This window comes from Gorilla gorilla, chromosome 2 (genome assembly GCF_029281585.2).
Source record: "Gorilla gorilla gorilla isolate KB3781 chromosome 2, NHGRI_mGorGor1-v2.1_pri, whole genome shotgun sequence".
Classification (NCBI taxonomy): domain Eukaryota; kingdom Metazoa; phylum Chordata; class Mammalia; order Primates; family Hominidae; genus Gorilla; species Gorilla gorilla.
The window spans coordinates 10,266,217-10,292,665 of record NC_086017.1 but is presented as its reverse complement, the minus strand read 5'-3'; the positions used below and the strand labels follow the sequence as shown (position 1 = coordinate 10,292,665).

The 26,449-nt window shown below is 39.6% G+C and overlaps 1 long non-coding RNA gene across 1 annotated transcript; it reads left to right on the top strand.

Moving 5' to 3' along the window:
* Positions 1-3,551: 3,551 nt before the first annotated feature.
* LOC129532263 (uncharacterized) lies at positions 3,552-24,662 on the top strand. The gene is made up of 3 exons (XR_010132735.1): positions 3,552-3,672; positions 20,794-20,874; positions 22,894-24,662. It is a non-coding gene; the product is annotated as an uncharacterized lncRNA (long non-coding RNA).
* Positions 24,663-26,449: the final 1,787 nt, after the last annotated feature.

The following is a 26,449-nucleotide window of genomic DNA, read 5'->3' as shown; positions in this document are numbered from 1 at the left end:
GAGAAAACAGGTTCATTAAATAAATAAATTGAGCCAACCAGTACTTGTGAATGTCTACTCTTTGCCCAGCAGTTTTGAGTCACTGGTGAAGCAGCAATAAAGAAGACCAAGTCCCTCCTCTCATGGGACTTACATTTCCAGTAGGAGGAACAGACAAGAGATCCATGTGATCAGCACTAGGAAGAAAAATAAGGCAGAATCTTGGTTGAGCAGTTGGACCATGTGATGGGTTTTGCAAAATGTTTTCAAATTCTTTGGCATTCCTCCTCCAAAAGGTGGAATTTAATTCCTTTTTCCTTGAATGTGGGCCATCCTTAGTGACTTGCCTCCAACTAATAGAATTTGGCAGGCAAGAAGAAAGCAGAGGTGATACTGTATGAGTAACTTCCAAAGCTGAGTCACAAATGGCCATTTGGCTTCCATCTAGTGCTCTGTCTCTCTTTTTCTTTCTGTGTCTCTTTCTCCTCTCCTCTCTGCCTCTCCACCTGTGATCCTGGAGTCTGGCTAACCTGAAGCAACTATGATAAAGAGACCATGAGGTGATGCCACATAGAGACACAGACAGATGCTTGAGGAGCCCCAGATGTTGAGTCTTCTCAGTCCAGGCGTCAGGCTTGTGGGTGAGTGAGCCTTCAGATGATTCCATTCCCCAGCCTTTTAGCCACCTTCCTCAGCCAAAGTTGAGTGGAGCAGAAAAGAGCTGTTCCCACCAAGCCCTGCTCAGACTGCAAATTGAAAAGCAAAATAAATGTTTTTGTTTTAAACCACTAAATTTTTTCAGCTACACATCCATAATAACTGGGGCAGTATTGCAAACAGGGTACGGGGAGGTTTATTTCAAGAGCAGATATTGAAATAGAGACCTGAATGGCATCAGGTAAGGAGTCACTCAAAGATTTAGAGAATGTACTTTCCAGAAAGAAGGAATAGCAAATACGAAGGCCCTGAGGTAAGAATGCACATGGTGTTTTAAAGGAATAACATGTCAGCTGGTCTGGCTGAAATGGAGTGAAAATCAGAGAAAAGTAGCAGACAAGGTGGAACAGGAAACAGATCAGATAAGGGAGGGTCTTATTGATGGCAAACAGTTTAGGTTTGGGTATTAATGGGCTGGGAAACAATTAGGAAATAATAAGGAATAGGTTTGATTTAATTTATGTTTGGAGAAAGATCTCTCTGCCGTTCATGTGAAAAATATTCTTCAAAGGCAAGAGTCAATGACAGATGTCATTTAGGAAGCCAAGGCAGAGATTAGGAAGGGAATGATGGTGGCTTGGCTTGAGGTCTTAGCTATGCAGTTGGGTGAGAAGTGATTATATTCTGGATAGATTTTGAGGGCAGAGCCAATAGGTTTGTGGATGGATTGAATAGGAACAAAGAGGGAAGGCAAGGCTGGAATTGTCAGGGCTCCCCTGCATTGCCACACAAAGTGAAGTCTGCCCGCCAGCAATGAGGGCATCCCAGGGGAGCTTGCTGGAAATGCTAAATCTCAGGCCCCATCTCAGTTGAATCAGCATTTGCATTTTAACAATGCACTCTGGTAATTCACATGCAGATGAAAGTTTATAAACACTGTTTTAGACACTTGAGGAGTATCAAGTAAGAAGCTTGTTCTTCAAGTCTGACCTTAAGAGGGTCAGTCAGGATAGGACATTTTTAAAAAGCAAAAGAAAATCAGGCTTTTATGAAAATTCTTGAGATGGATAATACAAATCCACAAAACTGTTTGTTGCCTAATAATAGAAATACTATTTTCTATTACTAGAAGAATCTACCATAATTCCTTCTGCTGATTGTCACACCATTTTTAAAGAATTTAGATTTTTCTTAAAAAGTATATTCAGAATATGTTTCTTAAATTGCATATTTTTTCCTTTTGGGTTTGTCGTAATAGCTCACAGTATAATTTTATGAGACTCCACAGTTATGTTGAATTTCCACAGTTAGGGGATGAGTTTCATTTTTACTAGAAACTAGTAAGCCATCGGTAAAATGTTCTATTACCCTGCCTTGTTTTAACTCTTGAACTACACTTAACAGCCTTTTTGGTTCCCAACACAAGCTGAAAACTCTTCATTCCACAACTGGGGCCAACTCATCAGTTTTCTTTAAAATATAAGCTCCATGCTAGAGGCCCTTATCCTTAGCAAACTCACACAGGAACAGAAAACCAAATACCACATGTTCTCACTTATAAGTGGGAGCTAAATGATGAGAACACATGGATACATAAAGGGGAACAACACACACTGGGGCCTATCAGAGGCTGGAAGGTGAGAGGAGGGAGAGGATCAGGAAAAATAACTAATGGGTACTAGGCTTAATACCTGGTTGGCAAAATAATTGGTACAACAAAACCCCATGACATATGTTTACCTGTATAACAAACCTGTACATGTACTCCTGAACTTAAAAGTTAAATTAAAAAATTATAATAAAATATAAGCTGCATAATAATAATAATAAATGGTTTTCCCCAAACTGTTGTTCATCGAATCCCAGATGTATGATATTTAGGGCCTTAAACAAAGATTTTTTAAAAAGCTGCATACATAAAAAAAAAAAAATTTCTCAACAACACAAAGAACATGGAAGTGCTCCAGTAATTATTTTGGAGACAAAATTATTCTTCAGGTTCCTGCAGTTCATAGATAAGAACATTTTTAGAAGTTTTATGCAAAGTTCAAGATGACAAAAAATGCAAATTTCAGATGGGTATGTTCACTGTGAAGGTTGGAAGACAAGATTAGAAAGATCTTCTTAAATTAGCCTTTTTTTTCCCCCTAGCAGGTTACATGCAAGTTGAAAGTGTTGAATATAATGCATTCCTAGATAAAATTTAAGACTTCTAAGGTTACAGAAAATAGATTCTATAAAACTAAACCCCAAATGTGTATTATTTCTCCTAAGATACAATTGAACCAAACCATACCTGATGACAAAAATCCAATTATAGCAGTAAAGGTTGCTCTCAGTTATTCCTTTCTTCAAGTGAAAGCAAATGGTAAAATGAAGTGAGCAGGAACCGACTGCCTTCATAAATACATGGGCTTACATTTGCTATCAATTTTTTTTTGTGAAAGAATGAAAAGGGTAAAAGTATCTGGTGCACTGCAAATGCCATTCATATAGATTTTTGTATTGTTTTAACGGGCCAGAGAAAGAAAATAACTTTTTTCATGATAACAAGATGTTCTCTAAGGAAGACAGCATGGTGTAATGGTTACGCGTCAAAGCTCTTGAGTAGAAGGGTCAGTGGTGACAATCCTCACACTGGTGAGTTCTATGACTTATAGCAAATTACGTAACCTTTCTGAGCCTCAGCTTCCTTTTTGCTAAAATAGGGATAACAACAGTGTTGCTGTCTTAAAATGAATTAGGATTTAATGAAATACTGCAGGTAACCATCAGAAATAGCACTCAATAAATATTAGCTATTAAAATCAGCTCAGCCTTTACCAAATATGTATTCTTGGAAGGCTAAGTTTCATTTTGCCTAAACCAGTATTGCTTTTGGACTGGCTCATTTAAGGCCTGGAAAATTACAAAGATGCCATGAACACAATTACAGCAACGCATTCCCAGTTTCCACTTTAGAGAACATGAGGGGTGATGACAGAAAAGAATTCTTTGCTGTTTCAAGAATCGACTTATGGAGAAAATGAAACCGTGGTAAGCCCCTGAGTCTGAACTATGCTGGTAAATTCTGTTTTCTCTGTAACTTTTCTGTTTGATCTTTCTAATGAACCTAGTTTGTCTAATCAGCAGAATATTCATAGTTCCAAAGCAGTTCTTTTGTTGCTGAAAATAGGCCCCAATCAGAGGTGAGAACGATGAAACATTTATCTTATTAAGATCAGAAAAGAGGAGACTTTTATGTTACATGCTCTCTCCCTCTCTTTCTCTATTCTTTAGTTCAATAACTGATTTATTCAGCATCCCATTGCTGTCAGAAGTGATGTCCCTGCTCCCAAGCTGCCAGCTCCCTGCTTTGGCTCCTGGATATGGTTAATGACCACCTGATAGTGAGCAGAGCCTATTCACTGGCTGCCTGCCGATCACCATCTCAGACCCAGGGGGTTCTTAACCTGCCAGTCGCAGGTGGAGAGAGCATCCTACAGGCTGAACACAGCTGGCTCTTCAGGTCTCTTCTGCCACTTACCACACTCTTCTGTGTGGTCTCGGCAAAGCTGTCCCACCTCTCTAAGTCTCGACGTTTCTTCCGTAGCATGGCAATAACTCTGACACTCGCCGAGTTTTTTGGTGACAATTAAAGGAAATAATTATGGAAAAGCCTCTGGCATAAGGTAGGGGGGTTCAGTGAATGTTTGTTCATCATGCAACTGTGGTCCCAAAGCCTCAGCATTTAAAACAAGAATTTTTTTTTTTTCTCAAGCAAACCTTTCCTGCTTGTTGTCATGCATTACCGGGGTCAGATGATTTCTCTGAGTTCCGTACTCTCCCAGGGTAAGGACAAGAGCTCACAGGTCGCCTTTGGCCTCCCCCAAGCCCTGCCCCGCCCCCCCGCCCCCACTACCCCGCTGCCCGCGAGGAGTCTCGCTCTGTCGCCCGGGCCGCAGGGCGGCGGCCTCTGCTCGCTGCGACCCCCGCCTCCCGGGGTCAAGCAGTTCCCGCGCCTCAGCCTCCCCTCCTAGCTGGGACCGCAGACGCCCGCCATCGCGCCCGGAGGATCTTTTGCATTTTAGTGGCGACGGGGTTTGGCCGTGATGCCCAGGCTAGCTGCGAACTCCTGAGCTCAGGGAAGCCGCCCGCCTCGGCCTCCCAGAGTCTGGCCATTGGCTTTTTAAAGGTAGTTTTCAGGTGACTCTCACAGTGCCAAGGTACCACTGGGGACCTGTGGTCTCTGGATTCGTCTGGGAAGACGAGAAACATTGAGGGAAAGCAAGAATAGGGGCTTGGACCGCAAAATAGGCAGTATAATTGGAAAACACTTACTCTTAGAAAAGAAAAGTTTTGTAAGAGTGAGATCAGTGCTTCACAATGGAACTACAATGCAAGCAACGTCTGTCATTTTAAATTTTCTAGTAGAAAAGTTAAAAAAGTGAAAAGAAACAGCTAAAATTTATTTAAATCGTATATTTAACCCGACGTATCCAAAACATGATTTCAACTTTTCACCAATTAAAACAACAACAACAACAACAACAAAAACCTAGTGAGACGTTTTGCATTCTTTTTTTGGCACTAAGTCTTTAAAAGGCAGTGTGTATTGCATGCCTAACAGCACATCTCAATTCAAACTAGTCACATTTCAAGTGCTCAGTAACCCCTTATGGCAAGCGGTTGCTGTATTGAACAGCAAAAATATAGAGAATACAGGGTGCAGTTGTGTTGAAAATTATTATTTTAAATCCATAAACCATTTACCAAGGCCAATGTACACATCATTTTCCAAAGTTTGCTTCCAGTTAGATAACGGCTTGAAGAGAAAAATTATCTAATAGCACCGATAAACTATTCAGTGAACAAGGCGTCTAGCTTTAAAGCCACTGATGTTTGATCAGTGCCCTCTGCTGGATTAGAGAGTAAAGAAAGGAAAGTTCCGTCACAGTCGACATTAGCATAGACTCAAGCATTGAACCAAATTTATTTTCTTTTCAGTTAAATAGCCACTTAGATGTATACAGTCAGTTATAAAGCACTTGGCTGTATCACAAATGACATTGTCAAAAAAACTTGAGTCCTCTCTCACCGAGGTAAAATATTCTTTTATCTTGAGATAGTGAGGAAACTACAAATCAGAGAAAAACAAATGGACACACAATTATTCCTCATTCAGCAAACCCAGATCGGCATTTCTAATGTAAACATGAGATACTAGGAAATTTAAATACATACAGAACTTTTAGATCAAAAGATGGCTGGGCTTTTTATACAGTTTTTTCTAGAAGCAGTCAAGACTGCAGGCTGCTGTTAATTTAATTTGAAATCTCAAAAGCCATATTTCAAATGACGTGTAAAAAACAATAGTTTCTCAGGTGGAATTTCCTGATACTGCATTTGGTGATGGGGAGGAGAGACTCTTCAAAGAAAGCTCCCCACAGCTGTAGGCACGATAAGAACAGCTAAGCGTGTACTTTGCCAAGTCTGGGGAAGTTTAGTAATGGTTTCTCAAGAAAGTTTATAATCCTTGGTTATGTGGCTTCAGATAGTGTGAGCGACATTTGGCAAAGTTGTAAATAGAGCAAGTAAAGGAATCTATAACCTTGATATATAGGAAGGTCATATGTGAACTTATTCCCTCTTAGGGACCTTTCCTTCCTGCCAACCCCTCAAATCCCTACCTTCAGCAGAAGCACACCTCTGGCTCTGTCCACTCAAGTTGACTTTCTCTCTGCCCCATGCTCCCCATCCTACATCACAAAAAGTCCTCGAAGTGCTGGAAAAGACAGAACGTTCCTTAGATTTTGAAGAAGAGAAGGGAGATGAGGGGCTAATCAGTTCACAGCAAATAATCTTTGGTGGCTGCTAATATAGACTGGAAGTCCATGTCCCTCACATCCATTTCCCTGAAACTTGTATCATTCTGGAAGTGAAAATGTACCACAAACTGACCTTGCAGTTATTCACAATAAAAATACTCCCTGTTAAACTGAAACTTCAGCCTGGGAAAGGGATTGTTGAGAATGAAAAGAATGGCAAATAGCTTTTCTCTACTCCCACAAAGATCAAATAAAGAAGATCTTACACCAAACACTTTTTTGAAAAATGTAGAAGAATATTTAAAAGCAATTCTTCAGGAGTCAGACAGAGCTTAGTCTGAATCCTGGTTTCACCACTTACTAGCTATTTGATGGGGTCAAGTATTTAATTTTATAAGCCTTGGTTCCCTCATTTATAAAACGGACTGATAGTATGACTCACTTCATAGTGTTGTTACGAGGATTAAATGAACTAATGCTTGTAAAGTGCCTAATGCATAGCAAGCACTTAAGAAAATAATTACTGAGGTAATAAGGGTTTTCAAATCTTTAAAAAAGTGTACAAGTATAAATCATCAATTATTGATAAATGTGAATCCTGCAGGGTACTTAGTAGATTGCTCAGCAGAGTACAGAAAACATTAAACTGAATTCCACACCACTTTCTATTCCCACCACCAGTGCCCTAGTTCAGATTCTCAGTTCCTTTCACTGCACTTTTAAAATGACCTCCATGTTCTGTATTACTACATAATATACCACACCACAACTTAGTGGCTTCAGACAATGATATTTTCTCTTATTTCTTCTAAAAAATAAAAAAAAAGGGATACATGTGCAGAACGTGCAGGTTTGTTACATAGGTATACATGTGCCATGGTGGTTTGCTCACCTAATGACCTGTCCTCTAAGTTCCTTCCTTTCACCCTCAATCCCCAACAGGCCCTGGTGTGTGCTGTTCCCCTCTCTGTGTCCATCTGGTCACAGATGTTCAACTCCCAGTTATGAGCAAGACCATGGGTGTTTGCTTTCTTGTTCCTGTGGCAGTTTGCTGAGGATGATGGCTTCCAGCTTCATCCATGTCCCTGAAAAGGCCATGATCTCATTCCTTTTTATGGCTGCATAGTATTCCAAGGTGTATGTGTACCACTTTTTCTTTATCCAGTCTATCATTAATTGGCATTTGGGTTCATTCCATGTCTTTGCTATTGTAAACAGTGCTGCAATAAACATATGTGTGCATGTGTCTTTATAGTAGAATGATTTATATTCCTTTGGGTATATACCCAGTAATGGGATTGCTGGGTCAAATGGTATTTCTGGTTCTAGATCCTTGAGGAGTCACCGTACTGTCTTCCACAGTGGTTGAACTAATTTACACTCCCACCAGCAGGGTAAAAGCATTCCCATTTCTCCACAACCTTGCCAGCAACTATTGTTTCCTGACTTTTTAATAATCGCCATTCTGATTGATATGAGATGGTATCTCATTGTGGTTTTGATTTGCATTTCTCTGATGATCAGTGATGTTGAGCTTTTTTTCAAATGTTTCTTGGCCATGTAAATGTCTTCTTTTGAGAAGTGTCTGTTCATATCCATTGCCCACTTTTTGAATGGGGTTGTTTGTTTCTTGTAAATATGTTTAAACTCCTTGTAAATTATGGATATTAGACCTTGTCAGATGGGTAGAATGCAAAAGTTTCCTCCCATTCTTTAGGTTGCCTGTTCACTTTGATGATAGTTTCTTTTCCTGTGCGGAAGTTCTTTAGTTTAATTAGATTCCATTTGTCAATTTTGGCTTTTGTTGCAATTGCTTTTGGCATTTTTGTCATGAAGTCTTTTCCCATGCCTATGTCCTGAATGGTATTGCCTAGGTTTTCTTCTAGGGTTTTTATGGTTTTGGGTTTTATATTTAATTCTTTAACCCATCTTGAGTTAATTTTTGTATAAGGTGTAAGGAAGGGGTCCAGTTTCAGTTTTCTGCATATGGCTAGCCAGTTTTCCCAGCACCATTTAATAAATAGGAGATCCTTTCCCCATTGCTTGTTTTTGTTAGGTTGTAGATGATTATAGATGTGTGGTGTTATTTTTGAGGTCTCTGTTCTGCTCCATTGGTCTATATGTCTGTTTTGGTACCAGTGCCATGCTGTTTTGGTTACTGTAGTCTTGTAGTATAGTTTGAAGTCAGGTAGTGTGATGCCTCCAGCTTCATTCTTTTTGTTTAGGATTGTCTTGGCTATATGGGGTCTTCTTTGATTCCATATGAAATTTAAAGTAGATTTGTTCTAATTCTGTGAAGAATGTTAAAGGTAGTTTGATAGGAAGAGCATTGAATCTATAGATTATTTTGGGCTGTGTGGCCATTTTCATGATATTGATTCTTCCTATCCATGAGGATGGAATGTTTTTCCATTTGTTTGTGTCCTCTCTTATTTCCTTGAACAATGGTTTGTAGTTCTCCTTGAAGAGGTCCTTCACATCCCTTGTTAGCTGTATTCCTAGGTATTTTATTCTCTTTATAGCATTTGTGAATGGGAATTCATTCATGATTTGGCTCTCTGCTTGCCTATTGTTGGTGTAAAGGAATGATTGCTATCTTTGCATATTTATTTTGTATACTGAGACTTCCTTGAAATTTATTATCAGTTCAATAAGTTTTTGGGCTGAGATGATGGAGTGTTCTAAATATAAAGTCACAGATAATGATTTATTGTTTCTCATGATCCTGTGGTTTGGCTGGGATGTTCTACTACTGGTCTCACCTGGGTATATTCATATAGCAGGTACACTGGGAGCAGGCCTCACTGGAATGTTGGAAGACTTGGGCTTCTTTCTCTTTGTGGTATGGGTGTCTCTCTTTTCTTGTGGTGTCTCATCCTCAAGGAAGCTAGCCTGGGCTTTATACATGGTAGCTGAGCTCCAAAGGGGCAATCCCTAGTGCAACAAGCTTTTTTCAAGCCTCTGTGGGCATTGTCCTTGTTGATGACCTACTGACCAAAGTAAATCACATGGCTAAGCCCTGAGTCAACAGAAGAAGGGACTACATAGGGAGGCTTGTTTTAAAGAAACCATCAGCCTAACAAGCAGCCACACTTTCTACATGTCCTCCACCGATCAGTTTTAGCATCTCAGTTGTCCTCAGCCAGGGTTGATTTTGTCCTCCTCACACCAACCCCAGAGTTGGACAATGTTTGTAGGTGTTTTTTTGTTGTTATTGTTTTTTGTTTGTTTGTTTGTTTTTGTTTTTTCATTTTTTTACAGGATCGTGCTGTGATGCACAGGCTGGCCAACTTCAAGAGCTCTTTCTGTCTCAGCTTCCTGAGTAGCTGGGACTATAGACATGTGCCACTTTTTGATTATCACAAGTGGGAAGGGGTTCCTACTTATCATCTAGTGGGTAGAGACCAGGGATGTTGCTAAACATCCTGCTGTAGGATGGGTCCCTACAACAGAGGATTTCTCAGCCCAAAGTATCAATAGCATACAGTTTGAGAGAGTCTGTTCTATATGTAAGGTTCTGAAATATTTCTAAGAATGAAACTGGATGATCCCTCAACTCAGAGAGTGATTTCCAGGGTGGGGGAAGATAGATAGGTGAAGAACAAAGTCAATGAAGTTATAGATACTCTAAAATATGAGGAAGGACCTCATGGGCTGAGGCAAAATGAAGGAATAATCAGTTCTACTTGAGGAGAGAAGGCTCACGTATATAGAGAAGGATAAAGGTAGGAAATGCAGACATAGAGAAGAGCATAAGTCAAAGCAGGGAGGCTTGGAATAAATTGGCATATTCAAGAAATTACCATGCCTTTAACATGGCTGAAGGACATGTCATAGGCTGAGAATGAGAGAGAACATGGAGGTGGAAGCAATGGACAAATTGCTAACAGTTTATTTGGCTGAGAGCAATGATTCTCACTCATAGCTGCACATCCAAAACACCTAAAAAACATTTAAGAGATACCAGTCCTGAGCCTCATGCCAGGCCATTTAACTCAGACTCTCTGGGCATTAGAGTTCTAACATCTACATAAGAGTTTAAAAGCTCTTCAGGTTCCACACTGAAAGGGAGGGATGGGATTATTATAGGTTGAGTTAACAGAATACAAGTATTAATTTGAAATTGATGGGATAAAATGCAATGGTTGGTGAGAGAAAGAGAGAAATTTAGGAGGGCCTCTGATTTCCTGGCTTGCCTATTAGATGGGATGGTAAGGTCAATTACTAATTTCAGTTCATGGTATGAGTTGGAGGGTTGTCAGTCAGATCTGAATCCACAGAGTTGAGCTTCTTCTGTTCCTTTGGATATGTGGACTTTGAGATTCCTCTGCTCCAAGCTGCTGTGAATGTGCACCATCAGACTATTCCTCAAGAGAGGGATCCAGCTCACTTGTACAGACGTGTGAATCATGGGAATGGATGAGATTGGCCAAGGAAGTGTAGGAAGTGAAAAGAAGAGGCCAGGGCCTGGCTCTTGGGTCATGGTGGTATGTAAAGAATAGGCAGGAGAGGAGAGGTCAGCAAAGACCACTGTTAAGGAAGGTTCAGAGAGATTCCTGCCTTCCCCATTCCAAGTCATTTCACATGCTACTGCCAGAATGACAATTTTCAATAATAAAAATCTGAGTTTCTCATTCTGTTGTTTAAATTCTTCAGTGACTCCTTGCTGTTCATTGGCTGAAAGTCAAACTAGGGCATGTTATTATTACTTTGTTTATTTGTTTCATCCTTCACCATGTCCCAACATTCACCCTACCCTCTACCATTACCAAACCACTTTAAACTCTCTGACCCTAATATGTTGTTTCATGCCTCTGGCCTCAGCACATTTTTTAATTTTTTAAATCTCATCTCACCTTCTTTCTTTCTTCCTCATTCTCTTGCTAAGCTCCCATGAGCCATTCAAAACTCATTTCAAATATCTCCTCCACTCTGCTCCAATAGAAAGCTTTTTAAGCAATTTGCAGAGATCTTTGTGCAAAATGGCACTTCTCAGGAAAAGGCAGTAGAATATAGTAGTTAAAAGCAGAGACTCTAGAGCCAGATCTGCTTGGGTTCAACACAGGCTCCCCTACTGCACAGTGAGCTCCTCTTGAGAAAAGAACCTGCCATCTTGTTTCTACTGTCACCAGTAGGTTAATATTTTCTTGCTTAAATTAAAAAAGAGTTTTTCATAATTAAAAAATTCCTTTTTTCTATTAACTATTGAATTATTTTCCTATTTTAATAATCTTTTTACAACAATTTTAAGCTGAATATTTTATAGAAATATTTATAAGCACAGGCCAGGCAAGGTGGCTCACGCCTGTAATCCCAGCACTTTGGGAGGCCGAGGCGGGCAGATCACGAGGTCAGGAGATCGAGACCATCCTGGCTAACATGGTGAAACCCCGTCTCTACTAAAGATACAAAAAAAAAAAAAAATTAGCGGGGAGAGGTGGCGGGCGCCTGCAGTCCCAGTTCCTCGGGAGGCTAAGGCAGGACACTGGCGTGAACCCAGGGGGCGGAGCTTGCAGTGAGCCAAGATCACACCACTGCACTCCAGCCTGGGCGACAGAGCAAGACTCTGTCTCAAAAAAAAAAAAAAAAAAAAAAGAAATATTTATAAGCACAGATATAAATACTTCACTCAAATTATTTTTAACTTTATAATGAGCGTTCAATTAACATAGGGCTTTTAACTAATTTTATTTTAATTGTTAACAAAAATAATGACTTTTCTTCTAAACATTGGGAAACAAATGGATAATTTGTTAAGGAAAATTATTTCCCTGCCTTTGGATCTATTAACTCACAGAAAGTCCTGTATCTGGTACAATGGATGACCCCTCCTTCAATGTAATCAGGACAACAGTAGGTCAGTTAATAAAAATACAGATTGAAATGGGATTCATACAGCACGTCTGCTGGGAACCAAAGTATTTGTGAGTACCCTAGTGGATGCATGAGTCAGCATGTTTTTATCAGAAAAAACGGTGTGGGTTACTCTGTCAAGTTAATTAAGGGTAGAGGCTAAGGCAGTCTCTGTCTCTGCGGTTAATTACACTTTCATATCTTGTTTTTAAGAGATATTGGAATTTGGATTCAGAGTGGTCTGGGTTAAAATCCTGGTTCTGCCACATCTTGACTATATCCATTAATTCATGCATTTATTCACACAACAAACTATCTATTGAACGCCTATTATCACGCAGCCCATTTTCTTTGGATACCTTCCCATCTTACATAATTAACCACTAGAAGTTAATGACATACCTATAATCAAATTTTTCTTATGCTATTTACTAGTATGTGACATTGGGTAAGTCATTTAACCTCTTGGTCCCTGTTTCCCGTCTGTAAAATGGGGATATAATGTTGTCTACCACATAAGATTGTGGTTAAAATGAAATAATGTAATAGGTAGAAATTCATCAGGGGTTCAGCAAACTTTTTTTGTAAAGGGTCAGATAATAATTCTGCCAGTTTTGTAGGTCATATGGTCTCTGCGGCAACTATTTAACTGTGCTGTTATATCACAAAAGTAGCCATAGATTGTATAGAAATGAATGGCATGATTGTCTTCCAATAAAACTTTATTTATAACAAGGAGTAGCAGCCAGCCCACAGGCTGCAGTTTGCCAACACTAAACAAAAAGCCTCAGATTATACAAAATTTTATCTATCCTTGTTATCATCACTATTTATCATCATTTGACATCTGTGGAGGAAGCGTTTTCTAATCAGTGCATCTTCACCATTTGGTCACATTGGTATTTGCTCCTCCAATTATTTGGGGGCACTACATGCCTGAGAGCACTTTTAATTAAATTGTCTGCTTAGGGTTTTGGACCACCTGAGTAGTGTGAATTAAAGTCAAAAATTCATGTTAGTAAGAGCTTAAGGTCCAAATTTTTAAGGGAGTTATTTTTTTCTTTCTTCTATCGTGTGCCAATATATAAACATGAATGTTTCTTACTGCCTTTCTGCATGGTGGTTTCATTACTCATTTTTCTTGACATTGAGAATTTAGTTCTTTTGTGTCCCACTTTTCTGGAGGTTTCCTATTAGATTCCCATCTTGTGGCATGGTTTTCTTTTCTTACAGTCCTTAAAATAATAGTGTACGTTATGGTTAATGGGTTCCTAAATTTGATGAAATACCTAATTATTAAGGGATCATGAAATATTAGTTACTTTTATTTATTGAGAAATAAAAATAAAATCCTAAGCCCACTGACTGACTGAATGGACCCCTTCTGAGCCAAAGGGACCAAAGGGAAAACTGAGCTCCCATCCATGATGGGATAAGAGGTCAGATGTGCCTCAGTCCTCCCCTCCCTTATTAACCTTTAACCAGAATTTTTTCCTGAGGAGTAAGCAGAAACAAGCTCTGGAAAACAAGAAACAGCTGATTCTTTCCATTATTTCCCTTAATCAGTCATCTGAGGCCACGACTGGACTCCCCCTCCAGCTTTGCAGTTTTGACATGACAGCTCACTACTTTTACAATGCACCCCTTTCTAAAAAAATGACCACCACCTCTGGACTGCTTTTGACCAACTCATGGAGGATGTGCAGTAAAGGTTTTTGTGTCCTCTGCTTCACCATTTGACATCAGAGGGCCAAAACCTCCACCCTCATCATGCTAGCACAGCCATGCTTTTTTCTATGCAATTCATGAAGAGGCATGAAGCTCTATTGCTCATGGGCATGGTTTCTCCTTTCATAAATATTCATGACTCCTCCTTTAGTTTATAGAATATGGATACTTAGTCAACTGCTCAGCATAAACTCCTGTTCCTTTTGCCCCTGCCTCAAAGTGTTTGAACTTTGCTTCTTCCAGAGGCTATGCTTTCCAGCCTGTGTAGTGGCCAGCCCAGAGGCTGCAACCCTTTATGAGAAATAAAGTTCTCCATTCCAAGTTTATGAACTTCATGATTCTTCCACTGGCATATAATAATTTCTGCAGCTGACACTGTGGGTTGCCCTGCCAGATCACCTTTATTCAGTAACACCTCTGTCTATCCTCCCACTGCTCCAAGTGACTTCTCAGGGACACTGGAAAGGTTACTCCTCACCCTCTTCCCTAGACGTTGCCTATAGCCAGTGACTGACAGATTGGATTGATGAGGATTACAAGCTGAATTGTGTTCACCCAAAATTCATACACTGAAGCTCTAACCCCAGGTACGTCAGAATGTGACTATGTTTGGAGATAGCACCTTTAAACAGGTGATTACCTTAAGATGAAGTTGTTAGCAGGGCCCAAATCCAGCCTGTCTTGTGTCCTTCTAAGAAGAGGAAATTTGCACACAAAAAGAGCCATAAAGGGCATGCAGACAGAGGAAAGACCAAATGAAGGGGCAGCAAGCAGGTGGCCACCTGCAAGCCAAGGAGAGAGGTCTGATAATGGTTCTTTTCCTTATGGCCCTCAGAAGAAAACAACTCCACTACCATCTTGATCTTGGATGTCCAGCCTCCAGAAGTATGAGACAATAAATTTTTGTTACTGAAGCCACCCAACCTAGTATTTTGCTAAGACAGCCTGTATTAGTCTGTTCTTCCACTGCTGTAAAGAAATACGTGGCTGGGCTCAGTGGCTCATGCCTGTAATCCCAACACTTTGGGAGGCCAAGATGGGTGGATCACGAGGTCAGCAGTTAGAGACCAGCCTGGCCAACATAGTGAAACCCCGTCTCTACTAAAAATAAAAAAAAAATTAGCTGGGTGTGGTGGCAGGCTCCTGTAATCCCAGCTACTCAGGAGGCTGAAGCAGAAGAATCTCTTGAACTCGGGAGGCAAAGGTTGCAGTGAGCCGAGATCACGCCATTGCACTCCACTCCATCCCAGGCGACAGTGTGAGATGCTGTCTCAAAGAAAAAAAAATAAAGAAAGAAATACCTAAGACTGGGTAATTTATAAAGAAAAAGGTTTAACTGGCTCACAATTCTGCAGAATATATAGGAAGCATAGCAGCATTAGCTTCCGGGGAGACCTCAGGAAACTTACCATCATGGGAGAAGACAAAGGGGAAGCAGGCACCTCTTAAATGGCTGGAGCAGGAGCAAGAAGGAGGGAGGTGGTACTACACACTTTTAAACAACCAGATCTCGTGAGAACTCTATCACGAGAACAGCACTAGGGGTTGGTGCTAAATCATTAATGAGAAAGAGCCCCCATAAGCCAATCACCTTTTACCACACCCCACATCCAGGATGGAGGATTACATTTCAACATGAGATTTTGGCAGGGAGACAGACCAAACCTATCTCATTCTGCCCCTGGTCCCTTCCAAATCTCATCCTTCTCACATTTCAAAATACAATCATGCCTTTCCAACAGTCCCCCAAAGTCTTAACTCATTCCAGCATTAACTCAAAAGTCCATAGTCCAAAGTTTTATTCGAGACAAGGCTAGTCCCTTCTGCCTATGAACTTGTAAAATCAAAAACAAGTTAGGTACTTCAAGATACAATGGGGGTACAACCATTGGATAGTTACTCCTATTTCAAAACGGAGAAATTAACCAAAAGAAAGGCTACAGGCCCTGTGCAAACCTCAAACCCAGCAGGGCAGCCATTAAATCTTAAAGCTCCCAAATATTATCCTCTGATTCTATATCTCACATCCACAGCACACTGGTACAAGGAGTGGGATAACAATGCCTTGGGCAGCTCCACCCTTGTGGCTTTGTAGGATACAAACCCCTTTGGCTGCTTTCACAAGCTGGCATTGAATGCCTATGGCTTTTCCAGGTGCACAGTGCAAGCTGTTGTTGAATCTACAATTCTGGGGCCTGGAGGATGGTGGTCCTCTTCTCACAGCTCAACTAGACAGTGCTCCAGTGGGGACTCTGTGTGTGGGCTCCAACCCTACGCTTCTGCTTTGCACTGCCCTATTAAAGGTTCTCCATGAAGGCTCCACCCCAGCAACAGGCTTCCACCTGGACATTCAGGCCTTTCCATATGTTCTCTGAAATCTAGGCAGAGGCTCCTCAGCCTGAACTCTTGCACTCTGTGCACCCATGGGCTTAACACCATAGGAAGCTGCCAAGGCTTATGGCTTATACCCACTGAAGCTATAATTGGGTCCCCTTGAACCATGGCTGGAGCTGGAGCAGCTGGGAGGTAGGAGGCATTGTCCCAAGGCTGCGCAGGGTGGCAGGGCCCTGGGCCTCACCCAGAAAACCATTTTTCCCTCCTAGACCTCTGGGCCTGTGATTGGAAGGGCTGCCACAAAGGTGTCTGAAATGCCTTTGGAGTCTTTTCCCCATGTCTTGGATATTAGCACTTGGTTCCTTTTTACTTATGCAAATTTCTGCAGCCTGCTTGAATTTCTTTCCTGGAAAGGGGCTTTTCTTTTCAATCACATGACCAGGCTGGACAATGCAGCCAACCTCTTTGCTAATGCATAACAAAAGTGACCTTTACTTCAGTTCCCAATAAGTAACTCACTTCCATCTGACACTTCATCAGCTTCGACTTCATTGTCCATATTACTATCAGCATTTTGGTCACGATCATTCAACAAGCCTCTAGGAAGTTCCAACATTTTCCTTACCATTCTCTCTTCTTCTGAACCCTCCACACTCTTCCAACCTCTGCTGGTTTCTCAATTCCAAAGCTGCTTCCACATTTTCAGGTATCCTTATAGCAGTGCCCTGCTTCTTGGTACCAATATTCTGTATTAGTTTGTTCTCACATTTTTCTAAAGAAATACCTCAAATTGGGTAATTTATAAAGAAAAGAGGTTTAATGGCTCACAGTTCTGCAGGCTGTACAGGCAGCTTGGCAGCATCAGTCTCTGTGGAGGCCTCAGGAAACTTACAATCACCACAGAAGATGAAGGAGAAGCAAGCATGTCTTACATGACCAGAAATGTAACAAGGGGTCGGGGGAGGTGCTTCACATTTTAAAATAAGCAGATCTCATGACAACTCTATCATGAGAACAGCACTTGCAGAATGGTGCTAAACCATTAATAGGAAATGGCCCCCTTGATCCAATCACCTCCCACCAGGACCCAACCCCAGCATTGGGGATTACATATCAACATGAGATTTGGGCAGAACACAGATCCAAACCATATCACAACCCCATCAAACTAATATCTTGGGGGTATAAATATTGACCCCCTTGCCTCAAAGTGGACCAACTCGTGCTTGTCTTTCCTCAGTCCTTATCTCTTCAGCACACTCCGGATACATCAAGTACATTCAAATCCCTATCTCAGTTTCTGCATCTAGAAAACCAGACTGAAAATAATGTCTAAACTTCAAAAACGTTTATTGTTTCAGAGGCCTATCAGTTTGAAAGGTAAATGCTGAGAATGTAAATCAGATTGGATTGTAATGGCTACTACTGTCAATATAAAACTGAAAGTGCCCAGGAAATGAATAATTTATTTCTGAATAACAGCATCCTATAACATCTGTGCTGATATTCTCAGCACACCAGCACCTTGCAGGGGTGCTAAAATCTCACACGTGTATATACCACCGGGATAGAAGACACATTCAAACCTAGTATTGGAGTTGGCAATATGACTCAGGAAAAACCTGGCATTCTTAAGCACATGTGGGGAGCAGATTTTTAAATACACACATCAATCTAATTACAAAAAAGCAGGGAAAAATATTAATATCCTAGGCATATGTAGGAATTTCAATTATCTTTTGCAATATGTTGTGATTTTGCATGTTGCAAAACATTGTTATTTTTATTCGTTAGCTCGTGATGCATCTTGAGAAGCTTTAATTTCTGTGGACTTTTAAAAAGTTTTTCCTTTATTAGAATGCCTTCACATAAATAGCTACATAGGGCATGCGCGCGCGCGTGTGTGTGTGTGTGTGTGAAAGAGGGAGAGAGATGGAAAGGAGGAAAAGGAGAAGGGGGACAGGGGAAGAGAATTCAGTAGATAAGTATATACATACACCCACACCAATTCACCCATACACACACACACACACACACACATACACATACACAAACATGTTTGTGAAAAATTTCAGGCTGGCCCAGGTGGCTCACACCTATAATCTCAGCACTTGGGAAGCTGAGGCAAGAAGATCACTTGAGGCCAGGAGTTCAAGTCCACCCTGGGCAACATAGTGAGACCCTGTCTCTAAAAAAATTAGATATTCATTTATGTATCTTTGTATGTATGAGGTGCCATGGTCTGCAGTAAAATGGTGTGGAATTAGAAGACAGCAGGGCATGACTTCTTAGGGCCACTTAACCAGGAAATTAATTCTAGTTCAATCTCCATGGTGTGATTGAAATAGAAACTTAAAGCAATGATCAACTAAGTCAATGAATTTGAATAATTGCCCCAGTTCTCTACCTCCTCTGAGACTTAACTGATGTGTACCTAAGGCAAGTGAACTATTGTAACTCTGTAATGTGAATTTCAGAGAAACAGAAAGACCTATGACCCTACATGAATATTATACTCTCCTTTCTTTTTCTTTCTTATTCTCCTGGACTAGTCTATATCTATTTTTTATTCCCCTTTGAAGTTGGTCTCCGTAATAATAAAAACCCACATGCAAAACGATTGCAAAGAAATAAAGCAGTCCTTTGTCCACAAGAATTCGATTGTTTCTTTCCTATACTGCCCCCTCCTGCCTGCCACACACAGGCACACACTCACTCATTGCTTACCACTTAGCTCTGAACTGAAAAGTAGGTCTGAAAATGCTTCAGGGGATGAATTCCTCATTCTCCATGATGTGATTATTACACATTGCACGCTTGCATTAAAACATCTCATGTACCCCGTAAGTATATAAAACTTCTATGTATCCACAAGACTTTTTTAAATATTAAAAAATAAGCTCGATATAAATCTGATCCTTAAAACAATGGCTCCTAAGCTTGGCTCCTTGTTAGAATCAATTGGCGAAATTTTTGAAAGTTTGCATTCCCAAACCTCAGCCCTTGAAACTTTAATTCCAGAAGTATGGGAAAATTTTCCTAAAGTATAATAGGTAAATAATAGAAAACTTTTATCAGGGATATGGCTTAGCTCTCTGTCCCCACCCAAATTTTGTGTTGAACTGTAATTCCCAATGTTGGGGGAGAGACCCGTTGAGAGGTGATTGGATAACGGGGGCGGATTTTTCCCTTGCTATTCTCGTGGTAGTGAGTGAGTTCTCAAGTGATGTGGTTGTTTAAAAGTGTGTAACACTTCCCCCTTCACTCTCTTCCTCCTGCTCCAGCCATGTAAAACACTGCTGTTTCCTCTTTGCCTTCTACCATGATTGTAAGTTTCCTGAGGCCTCCCCAGCCATGCTTCCTGTACAGCATGTGGAACTGTGAGCCAATTAAACATCTTTTCTCCATAAATTACCCAGTCTCAGGTATGTCTTTATTGCAGTGAAGAATGGACTAATACCATCAGTCTTGTTCTACTTCACATAGACCAGGGATGCAAAATATCCTGCATATATGTATATACTACAACTTACCTTTGGCAAACTCATGACAGACATGATTAATTGATCATGATAATCTTCCCCAATGACTTCACATAGTCTCACAATCCTCATTACAGCATTATTAGTGTCTACTAGAAACTGAAGTTGGCCTTAAATAAATAAATGCATGAATAAGTAAATAAATAAATAAATAAATAAAACCTATTTGCATTTAGACTGGGTTAATTCAACTGCTTTAAGGATAGTCAAAATTTATGAAGTGGTAACATACCATACCATAGCTATTCCATCAGTGATTTGTAGATTTATTTTTTTCTTACTATTATATGATACTTTAAATATGAAGAACTCCTTTTTTCCTTTAAAGAGGCCCATTTTATGTGTTGTCCAGGAGATACTGCATAGATTTTACCTCTGATAGACAAATGTCTCATTAAATTTCATATAAACCTTAATCTTCATTAGAAGACACAAAGGGAGAATTATTAAAACACGCAAACTTCCCTCCCTATTTTTTCCTCATTCTCAGAACACATTAAACCATTGATGTTAAGAAGATTGTAATTTACAAAGCCTGAGTGAAAAAGATTTCACTTTTACAAACTTAGTTTGGGAAAGTTACAGTCTCAAGAATGGAATAAAATTTTGATTAAGAGCTTATTCACACAGACCATATAGAATGTGGAGTGAGGGCAAATGTGATGATGGAAATACAGAGCCAGCAAGGTTATTGCATGACAAATTACATTTTTGAAAATTGGGTGGTAGAATATTAATAATCAGAGGGAGGTCTGATATTAAAATCTAATTGAAGTTGAATTCAGACAGAAAACTTCAGCTCTTCCGCTTCTAACATGAGCTCCTAAAGGCAACATAGTTTTAAGAGGTCAGACATCTTTATGATGGTTTTTCTTTGATATTTCCCTTCACAGATAATTGAATCAAAATACTTTTGTCACAAAGTAAGCATCTGGACGATGGATCCAGGGAAAGCCATTATAAGAAAGAAATAGGTGAGCATATGAAGAATAGATTGCATATTTGTTTAGGTTTTTTGAGGTTTAGCATGGGTCTTAGTGTTTATTTATGGCCTAATAGAGTTAGATAAGATTTCTCCAGTGGGGGAAAAAAAGAAGGCTTCAGTCCCTGCGTTTCAGTATGGGAGTTGTTATTGGGCAGGAAATGGAAAAAATTGAAAATAGATTTGAGGTTATGTTAAAACATGTGAGCTTGTTAAAATTGTGTGATTGCCTATTTTTTTTTTAGCCAGACTTGGCCTTGGCCATAGCTTAATTTCCATAGGTTGGAAGATGCCACATGGCTAATAAAATATCCAAAGCTTGTGCAAACCAGATTTATTTTGTCTTAGTTTACATTACCGTGTAGCCAAGGAGCCATTGATATATTGAGGATATATTGATAACTGCAAATTTGGGGATTTTGGCCTGAGCTTATATCTGGGCATTTGCCTTAGCTTCAATTTCAGTTGGCCTTTATAAATGTTGCCTGAAATAATGATTGTATAAGAAGTAAATTGGTTGCTACTAATACCTTGCATTTATTCTTCTTATGCATAAATTTATATTTCAAAAATAAAATAATCACATCAACTAATTATTTTTTCACAAAGTACATTTGTTATTATTTGCTACTTTTTGATAAAATACCCAAACCCAGCCTTCAGGCAGCACTTATATAACATGCCTAGTATCTATTTAAAAATTTTAAAAAATCAGCCAAGTTGTCATTTTTTCCTGTCAACCGGTTTTAACCGATAATTTTCATAATTACAGAACTCAGTCTTTCTGTTGTTGGTGGAGTATGCAAATAATAGGATCTCCCACTTTGTCTCCCTAAATGCACTCCTATGGAACTGACATGCTTAAATATTTGGGGAGAAGGTTATCCCCTTAAAACTCAAATCCAAATGTTATATTAGCTAGAAAGAAAACAGTAATATAGAATGTCTTCCTCAAAATTAGATAAGCTCTTTATCTGAGACATGGGCTCTGCTCTTTGAACACAGGGTGAAATGAGTCTCTGACCTGCCTAATGATAAAATCTCTTCCTTTGATTTTTAACATCAAGCTAGCTTTAAAAGAGGCTTTTATATTTAATATGTTATGGAAATTTATTCATGTAGAAACATGTTTGGTATGAGTGTGGTGCCAGCTTACTTCTAGAAGTGATGAATTGAAGTTAAAATTGAATATACTAAAGAAGGTAATAGCATAGTAATTAAAAGATTGGGGGTTCCAAGGTCGGTTCTAGCATTTATTTGTGGAGGAAACTGAGGTCTAGAAACCTCACATTCAACGTCTGCAAGCTGATGATAACAACAGTATCTATCTCCAGGAATAATAGTTAAAATATTTAACAACTGATTGGGCACGAGCATAGAAAAATCAGGAAAAACACTCATTTGACCAAAATCAATGCCAGCCAACAGTTGTACCACCGAGGATCACCTGAGTATCAGCCATTTTATCTCCTCAGGATGTTGGCACATATAATGAGACCATAGAGTTAACTATATTTGCTACCCTCTAAGATGACTCCCAATCATTTGTACGTTGTACAATGTTGTTCTGTGGGACCAAGAAAATACAGCAGATAAAGGCCCGGCGCGTTGGCTCACGCCTATAATCCCAGCACTTTGGGAGGCTAAGGCAGGTGGATCACAAGGTCAGAAGTTCGAGACCAGCCTGGCCAATATGGTGAAACCCCGTTTCTAGTAGAAATACAAAACAAACAAACAAGCAAACAAAAAGCTGGGCATGGTGGCGCACGCCTGTAGTACCAGCTACTCAGGAGGCTGAGGCAGGAGAATCACTTGAACCCGGGAGGCAGAGGTTGCCGTGAGCCAAGATTGTGCCACTGCACTCTAGCCTGGGTGACAGAGTGAGACTCCATCTCAAAAAAAGAAAAAGAAAAAAATTACCACAGAAAAAAATGATACTTCATTTCTGAGGTGAAGTTACAAAAGTCCCTTCAACTTCCACTGTGACTGGTATTTTTCTTCTTCTCTTCAGCCACTCTTTCTGGGGGAAGCCATGTGATAAGCAGCTCTGTGGAGATGCCAGTGTGGTGAGGAACTGAAGCCTCCTTCCAGTAGCCCTGTGAATGAGCTTAAAGGAAGATTCCACAGCTGCGCAAAACTTCAAATGGCTGACGCCGGGCTGACAGCTTGATTGCCATCTCATGAGAGGTCCCAAAGCAGAACCACCCAGCAAAGTGACTCCTGGATTTCTGACCCTAAGAATTTGTGTGAGATAATAAATATTTGTTCTTTTAGGCTGCTAAGTTTTGAGATAATTTGTTTTGCAGCAAAAGGTCACTAATTTACTACATAATTAGCACTATTATATAAAAGTGAAGTGCGAACAACAAAGCATTTTAGGGCAGAAAGGCATGTTGTCCTCTTAATGCTAAAATCTGAATGAAAGAGAGATCTTAAACAGGAACATTATTTTGACGAAAGTGATGTTGAAAAAGACCATGGTATTCAGTTGTATAGACTGTGCTATTCACAAGGGTGCCCGACCCAGGATGTGAAAGAAGATGAAAATCAAACCCATGCTCTGGTCTCCAAGCTGTGTGACCTGACTCAGAGTTGCATCTACCCAGAAGCAGAAATGCCTTTTTCTAACACACAAACATTTAATCTTCTTGCCAGGTTGTGTACCCATGGGGTTTTGTCAGCCTTGAGAAGGCATTTTTTTTTTTAAATTAGTAAGCACATTTTTTTTAAAATTAGCACAAAGACACCATATGGGCTAGCAGTGGTTTCAAAGTTGGTGGGGGCAGGAGGATTTAAATCTTTTTGAAGGAGGTAGTTCTAGCTTCAAATCCTGCCCACTTCATATGTTTTATGTGTATCTTCTGATACGTTTTATAACTTCAGTTTTCTCACTAGTAAAATGAGAAGTGAGAACAAAAATATCTGCATAATTGGATTATGGCAAGAACCATATGAGATAATTTTTGAAAAGCGCCGAATTCAGTTGGCGAGTACACCATAGATGATCAATACATGCAGCTTTTCTATCTCCTTTGCATCTGCTTGAGTTTAGGCAGAATAAAAAGGCTGTTTATGGAAGAAACTGCAAGCTTGCCAAATGAGTCAAAACTCATAATGTTTCCTATTATAGCAATCACTAGGAGCGGAACCTAAAGAAAAAGCACAGCAGAAACTCCTGAACTATTTACCTGTCAGCATCACGAAAATGGGACAAATTGATTATGTAGGTAGGAAGATAGGTTAATAGCTAGGTTGGTAGACAGATAGATAACAGATGATAAAAAATACATATAAAGTTTGTACTGAATATATATTAAAAATGTATCTATGAGGTACTAACCTACATTACTATATTCACCCTCAAAGCAGCTGTGTTGCTGTTGTACAGGTGTTTCAGTGCCTGCAGAACGAACCTCGTAATGTCCTTCTTGGAAATATTAGCACCAGCTGTTTAGGATCCCCCTGTCAGAAGTCTATGTCCAGACCTGGGCAGGCTCCTCCGGTGAGCTGAGACACTAGGCCAGCTAAGCAGAGTCCTGCCTCAGAACTTTGTCTGTTCATTCTATAGGCCTCCTCTTCCAAGCTTCAAGGTTCTAAAAATTCCAACCTATTCCCTCTGTTTCCCCAGCCCTAGGAGTGTCCGTTGCTTCTCACATTTGTCATCTGTCTATGATACCTTAGTTTCCCCTTTTGCCTTTTCGATTGCCAAGTTAACAACTTTACACGTAGTTTACAATTTTTCATATGACATTCTCTGTTAATAAAACTGTGTGTGATTTCTGTCTTTTGCTTTGTCCCTGACTGATCTAATGACCTAAGGGGCAGCTCTAACATCACAAGGGACAATGTGGGGAAAGTACCAGATATTTCAAGCCAGAATATTTATAGTTGAGATAAAATTGTTTTTGTAAAATGGGAGTATTATGTAGATTGTTCTTCTTTATTATAATTTATAGTGACTCTTTTTCAAGAGTCTGATTTAAAATAGTTAGACAAAGGCACGCACCATTACTTGAGGTTTAAATTTTTCAGTGACTTATTCCTGCATCTCTTCGTTTATTTCTGCTGCAGTATCTTTACCAATTCTACCACTTTCAGTTTCACAGAGGGAAAACCTCCTACAGGTCACAAGGAAAGTAGAAAAGAGGTATTATCTTTAACTTATATTCCTCTAGCCAAAATACTGAAATTTTCTCTTTTTATTTTCCAAGGGAATTCAGTTCCATCCTCTGAAAAGTACATAGCCCCATTCTATTTCACTTGTACTGACAAATAGAATATGTACTAATTCGTGCCATCTTATTTCCTTCTGTAGGTTCAATAAGTACCTAAAGGGCTTCATCTGAGAAGAGATGTGCAGTAGAGAAAGGGAAGAAAAAAACTTATAGAAATATTTTTTAAAAACTATTTTTGCAGGAAGCCACTGTTTGAATAGATCATTCAAGTCTGAGGTTAATGATACCTTGACTGTCAATATGGATAAGTCAGATGATCTAGTGTTGATAATGTTTTGTTAACACATCTGAAAGTGCATTGAACATTGTATGTTCTTTGTACATATCTTGTAATTAACCAAGAAGAAAAAATGAATTTCCCTGGCAAGAAGCACAGACTTGTAAGAGTTTTGATTAGGAGTTAGTACAGTAGGCAGGAAACAACTTTTAAAACTGATATCATGATCCTCAAGGGCATAAACAGTGGTATTTTAAAATATTCTTTTAACAGAAACAGACTTTCTTCCAATGAAAACTTATGTGATATCAAAATATTTGTATTAAAAATAAAGATGGTGCTGTAGTAGATATTTAGGCTAGCTCCTGACACCTTGCTAAATGGCGCCCTCCTCCTTTACCTTCCCTGCTATTATTTACTCTCAATTTTGTATTAAGCAGGGTCCCAGCAAAAAAATATGGCATACTCATATTTGGTAGTTTGAGTATAATTTAATACAGAGATTGTTTACAAAAGTAAACTACCCAAAGGTAGTACTGTACTCTGTGGCTAATAAGTAAGAAACCATCAGATAAATTGCCTTATTTCTAACATTTCTCATCCCACATGCTCTTTTTAGTTTCATTTGGTATTCTCCCATTGAAAGGTGATGTCTCTATTTCATTCCTTTGAATCTATGAGCATTTGTGATTACAGTAGAAAATGATGCAGAATGATCCATGGCTGTATCATAAAAGTGATGCAGTGTATATGCCTGGTTTTCTTTCGGAAGATTGTTGTTGGAACCTAGACACTGTACTGTGAGGAAGTCCAAGCAGCTTTAGAGAAGCTCATGTGAAGAAGAACCTAAGCCCCTGGTCCTCAGTCCAAGTTGAACTCCAAGCCAACAGTCAGCACTAACTTGCCAGCATGTGAGGGAACCTTCCTGGAAATAGATCTTATATCCCCAAGTTAATCCACTCCAGCTGAAGCAGTGAAAAGCAAAAATAAACCTTCCTGACCAAGAAAACATTGCCAATTCTGTGGCAAATAAATAATTGTAGTTGTAAGTTACTAAGTTTTGGGATAGTTTGCTTTGCAGCAATAATAACTAAAATAAGAAGTTACTACCCTGG